The sequence below is a fragment of the Otolemur garnettii genome, unplaced genomic scaffold, assembly GCF_000181295.1.
Source record: "Otolemur garnettii isolate 467f Iridium unplaced genomic scaffold, OtoGar3 scaffold00346, whole genome shotgun sequence".
In the NCBI taxonomy this organism is placed as follows: Eukaryota; Metazoa; Chordata; class Mammalia; order Primates; family Galagidae; genus Otolemur; species Otolemur garnettii.
Genome location: NW_003852741.1, coordinates 105,688 through 112,138, shown reverse-complemented (window position 1 = coordinate 112,138; position 6,451 = coordinate 105,688). Strand labels below are relative to the sequence as shown.

The 6,451-nt window shown below is 34.8% G+C and overlaps 1 pseudogene; it reads left to right on the top strand.

Annotated features, from left to right (window-relative positions):
- Positions 1 to 652: 652 nt before the first annotated feature.
- Positions 653 to 4,705, top strand: LOC111722753 (annotated as a pseudogene).
- Positions 4,706 to 6,451: the final 1,746 nt, after the last annotated feature.

Sequence of the window (6,451 nt, the reverse complement as noted above, 5' to 3'; positions counted from 1 at the left end):
GAGAGAAATATGTATATGACATATAACTGGCAAGTTACTGTATCATATATGTACACATATATGTCATATATGTTCTGTATGTCTATATATACATGTATAGTGTATATATATATCTCTCAAAATCTATAAACTTGTAAGGCTATATAGATAATTTAATACAAATCTCTCTCTCTCTATATATATATATACACATAATACACACATAGGTTTGTTATACATATATATGAAAAAGACAACACGATAAAAAATAATCCAGATAAAGAGATGTATCACTAAATAAAATGTTCAAATGAGTATTAAATGCAAGACAAGGTGTTATACCTTATTAGTCACAATGAAAATGCAATTTAAAACCACAATGTGGTGATAATGTTTTGTTTGTTAAAGTGGGTGGTGATTACAAATGTGTTCATTCTGTGAAAACTTATTAAAATATATTTATGATTTGTGAATGATGAAAAAAAGTGTTTATGAAATACATATTTACCAGTAATTTTCAGTTCTGTTGTGTTAAGCTGAAAATGTTAAACAAAGCTTATGTGAATTTCTTCCATTTTAAGAAAGCAATTTGAGTTTTTGGATCTGATAAAAATAATTAATTAAAAACAAATGATTTAATATTTTAGAAAGTGAGCTCAACACTGTCAGGAAAATGGCTATTGAAATTTATGCAAAAACACCTCATTTAAAGGTAGGATAGATGTTGAGAATTTTCTACTAGATACAGTAAAGATAAATTAATTGAAAAGGACCCTTTAATTATTGGTGTAAATGTATAAAAGGCCATTTACATCGCTTTGTATTCCTGAAATGTGGGGTTTTAAAAAAATGTTTATGTTTGTGGAACAAAGAGCCAAACATATCCATAAATAATTTGCCTCTAACATGCTTTCCTTAATTTTGTCAGCTATATAAATCCTTTTCTGTAAGAGATTTTTTCAGGATGGTGATGATTTTAATTTGGGGTAGTGCTACATTTAGATTAAGCCCAGAGCATGTTAGAATTTCCCCTAGATAAGCATTTTTATCATTTTGGGATGGATTATTAAAACCAGTTGCACACGCAGATGCTAGCACTTAGAAAAGAATTTTTATCAAAATCTAAAACTTATGGGTACTTTCTAATTAGTGTAATTTAAAAACTTACATATCTTAAACATTTTAAGTCTAGTAACTTTTGCTTTAGACATTGCTGGGCTTTCTTAATCAACACTTTCTTAATCAACACTTCTGAAAAGGCTAGCAGGAAAAGCTGAAAAAAATACTTAAAATTAAATTTGTAAGGCATATGTGTAGAAAAGCTACTAAGACAATAAACACATGAAGGGCTCAGGTTCCAAAAAGTTGCATAGCCCAGTGTCAAGACAAGTATTCATTAAGGATTCTCCTTTTAAGACAGCATTTCCTGACAGAAACATAATGCAAGTCATAAATGAGAGTCACAGATATAATTCTAAATTTTTAGTAGGCACATTTAATAAGTAAAAAGTTATAGCTAAAATGAATTTTGGTACAATATTTTATTTAACCAGATATATACACAATATAAACTTTTACACACATAAGAAGTATAAAACATTACTAATTTGATAGTTTGTATTCTGTGCATGTCTATATATGTGTTTGTGTATGCACACATGTTAAGTCTTCAGAAACCGGTGTGCATTTCACAATGAGCACATTTCATTTCAGCTGTATTTTAGATGCCTAGTAGCCATCTGTGGAGAGTATGAGACAGCACAACATTAAGACATTGCCCATCTAAAGCTTTGCATAAAAGGCTAAGATCTTGAGCAGTAAGTACACACTAAGAGGCCAAGAAACTGAAATGTTATTGCAGAATTTTGTTTTTGAGATATCTTTCCTATATAAATCTCTCAAGAAGAAAAGGAGTTCAAGACCTATCTGAAAAGAAGGCCATATAAACACTCAAGAGTTTCAGTTGTAACTGCGGAAAGGCTATATCTATGTGAAAGAGTAATACAAATAATCAAGGGCTATAAAAGCTCTGGTAAAAATCAGGTCAATCTTTGGATGGATTAAGATGATATATCACTATCTTGAGTGCATGCCAGAAACAAAAACTTTAGGTAGCAGAATAAATTAACCAAAGACTTAGTTTTATTGCTAATGTTTTCATAAATGTTTCACATTTTATCAAAAATAATTAGACTTTTAAAAATGTAAGAATAGACTCAAACCCAAACAACCATACAAATTAAAATAGATATAGGCCAATCTATATGAAATAGCAATGTGGTGGCTACCAAATTAGGACTTTTAAGTATACTGATTAATATGTTCAAAAATTAACTGACAAGATTTTTAATTTCAACCGAGTGCTTAATCTATAAAATAAACAAAGAAGAAATCTAGAAATTAAAAATACACTAAGTGAGGCTTCAATAACACATTAAATACTGCTGTAGGCTCGGCACTTGTGGCTCAAGTGGCTAAGGTGCCAGCCACATATGCCTAAGGTGGTGGGTTCGAATCCAGCCCGGGGCCTGCCAAACAATAATGACGGCTGCAACCAAAAAATAGCCAGGCATTGTGGTGGGTGCCTGTGGTCCCAGCTACTTGGGAGGCAAAGGCAGGAGACTCGCTTGAGGCCAGGAGTTGGAGGTTGGTGTGAGCTGTGATGCCACACACTCTAACCAGGGGGACAGCTTGAGGCTCTGTCTCAAAAAAAAAAAAAAAAATACTACTGTAGAGAGAATCTGTGAATTGAAAAATAGGTCAAGTGAAATGTACAAACTGAAGCACAATGAAAAAGTTGCAAATTATGAAAAATAAAGGGCAGTGCCTGTGGCTCAGAGGAGTAGGGCGCAAGCCCCATATACCAGAGGTGGCAGGTTCAAACCCAGCCCTGGCCAAAAAAAACTGCAAAAAAAGAAAAAAGAAACAAAAATAGTATGAGATTTATGAGATGTTATCACAAGGTTTAAAATACATTAGCTAAAGCATTATGAAGAGAAGAGAGAATGAATGAAATAAAGTAATATCTACAAAGGTAACAGCTGAGAAATTTCAATATTGCAGAAAAGGATGAAAACACAGTTTCAAGAGGCTATATGGATTCCAAACATTACAAATTAAGGAAAAAAGAAAACCCTCACACCTGAGAATATTAGAATAAAACTTCTATAAAGATAAGCATCTTAAAAGTAACAGATGGGTATGTTTTGAAAAATGTCTATGTGTTCCTGAATACCAATCAAAGAAGAAATCATAGTGGAATTAAATATATTTTAAACTAAATGTAAATGATAATTAAAATCTGGCCTATTAAGATGTATAATTTTTAGCTAAACCCAGACTTACATTAGGAACTAAACAAAACAAAAAAAAAAATAGGAAAATTGACCAAATAGTGTTTTGTTTTGAATTGCTGCTAAGAAGTTTCTAACCACAAGCAGCCTTAACAACACAAATCTATTATTTCATAGTTCTGGAGGTCAGAAATCTGTGCAGGCATTAACTGTATTTTCTGGTCAGGGTCTCATTAGGAGGAAAATAAAACTTAATTTTATCTGAATCCTGGGATTCTCTTTCAATCTCATTAGTCATTGGCAGAATTCAATTTCTTCTAATAGGTCTGATGTCCACAATCTAGAGATTAACCACCATTCCCTGTCATGTGGCCCTTCTGTCAACATGATAGTTTCTTCAATGTCAGCAATTGAAAATCTCTCTGTCACATCTTTTCCTACAAAGCTTGAAAAATAAGCAAGGACTACCCAAAATAATCCACATTTTATAATTAATTCAAAATCAACTGAATAGTAGACTAATCAAAGTATAATACCATCATCTTCTCTCCCCTTGCTCCATCACTTCTCTCACCTGCATTCAAACAAAGATTATACATTACCTGTACATCAGGGACAGAAATCTATCCCTGAATTCTCTGAACCGTAGAATTCTGTTTATTGTAGATAAAAGAATACATAGCCAGGCCACTATGGAAGTTTTAAAACAGACTATGTGATGGTCCATTATTTCACTTTCAAGAAATATGGTTGATGTCATTCTTTTCAATTCACTTGTCCAAGTTGCAACTTGCTTGCTTGTCAGTGTTTCTGAGAGGGCTTCATTTGTTTCCATCCAGGCAGACTTTACGTTTGCGGATTTTTGTGCATCTCAGAGGTTTCATAGGTCTTGAAACCACCTATGAAACCACCATCAACCACCTTTTTTCTATTATATTCTATTGTTTAGATAAAATGTGTAATATATTTAAAAGTACGTGTTGAACGCCCGGATAGAGGAGGGATGGCTCTCGCTTGCCAAGGCTCCCTATGCCTTGGGCGCCAAGTCTGTAGGACCCCTGCAGTATGCTTCCCGTATGGAGCCCCAGGTCTGCATCCATGCCAGTGAGGCCCAGGATGGACTCCAGAAGTTTAGGATGGTAAGAGCTGGCGCTCAGACTCCAGAGGGCTTGGGAGCCCCTGAGGAAGGTTTGCATAGGCACAAGGGCCCCACTAAGACTCCTGAGCAAAAGTCCTCTGAGGGCCCCCAGGCCCTTCTAAACTAGTTCAGAATCCTGGTTCCTCACAGTCTACAGCTGGCCCAAGCTAGCTTCTGCTATGGCCTACAGCTGGCATCAGACATAGCCAGTCTTCAGAATTGCATCAACTGGGGGTAAAGCCAGCTCTGGTGACTCCAGAAGAAACTCAAGCAGCCAGGGCCTGGGGCTGCCTGACTTGCACTCACAGAGGCTGAGCAGCAAGCATAACTATTCTGGGATGTGGCTGCCTCATCAGAGGCCTTCTCCCGTCACAGGTACCCTTGTCCCACCCTACCCTAGCTAATGTCCCCTCTGTGTCCTTGGTCTGCATGTTTTCAACTTTGTTAGGTGTGAAGTTTTAAGAGGTGACTGAGCAATGAAACCATTTCTAGGTCTGTGCTCTTACAGGACACACTCTCATGGGCCAGGTGTAGTTTCATATCAGGATGATGAAACACTGGACTGACAGTGGTGGGGAAGGACAGGCAGAAGTAGCTCAGGTTCACTAGATCCTCAGCATAGAACTTGCAGGAGGGAAAAAAACCATGAATGGCTGACAGATCAGGACAAAATGATTTGAGTCAATAAAAATAAAACACTTTATTGTGTTTTGGGCACTTGAGTCAATAAAAATAAAACACTTTATTGTGTATTGTGGATGGGCAGCCCTTGACAGGGTCTAAACCAAGAACTAGAAAAAAGATTTGAATTAGATTAAGGGAACTCTCAGATTAACGGAATTCTTGGAAAAGACCTTCCAGGTTTTAAGAATCTTGCCTTTATTTTACCAAGCCTCTCTTCATTTGTTGAAAGGCCAGTTGTTTTCTATTACAAGAACTTCATTTTTTTACTGGGTTGTTGATATTTTTAGCAATTTCTAGGAGATTTTTATGTTTGGGAAACTTAGTCCTTTGTATATGAGATGTAAATATTCCTTGTCTTTAATTTTGCTTATTTTTTTTTTACTTTTTATTGTAAAATAAAATGTTACATCAAACTGCACACACATACACAAAATGTCCTAAACTTAAGGTATTAAATTATTTAAACTGAGTAAGGTAAATTTTAAAAATGTGATACATTTAAAGAATCAAAGCAAGCTCAATAAAAATCCCAGCAAGTTATTTTGTGCATATCAAAAAAAAATTATATGTAAAGACAAAAGTCCAGAATAGCTAACATAACATTAAAGGTGAATGAAGGTGATACTATCTATTATAAGTCTTACTAGAATGGTTTATATAGTTATCATTCAACAGGAATAAGAGTCTGAAAAAGGGCAAAATATTTTACCAGTTGTCTCTTTAAAATCTCTTACCATTTTTGAAGAATTAAAATCTACATTCCTGCCTGAGGCCAAGAATCAGAGTGGCAGAAGAGTATTCTTTGTTCTTTGTTTTCTAGTATCTTAAACCATAGGAGACAACTTAACAGAATTATCTGGACGGAGGTCACAATCTCTCTTCTCTGGAGATGGTATAGCCTGAAGCTGAAAACTCCCTTTTAAACCTCTATATTTCTTCTTAAAGAGAAGACAATGGTACTTTAAATTGAAAGTCTGGCACCCTCCTCATTTGCCAGCAAATCTCTTTCCTTTTCCTCAAACCACTTGTTCTCATTTGGCTTCAAAGACAAGAACAGAACATTTGTTAACAAGCAAGGCAGTGTGGTATTGGCAAAAGAAGAGATGAATAGGTCAATGGAGAGAATAGAGAGCCCAGAAATAGACCCATGAAAATATAGTCATGTTTGCAAATTCAAAACTAAAGTAACTAGACGATAAAATAGGAGAAAATCTAGATGACTTTACATTTGGCAATGGTGTTTCAAATACAACAACAAAATCACCACAAATGAAGCAAAATAATTGATAAGCTAGATTTCATTAAAATTAAAAACTTCTGCTCTGTGAGAGACACTGTTAAAAAAATACTAATAAAA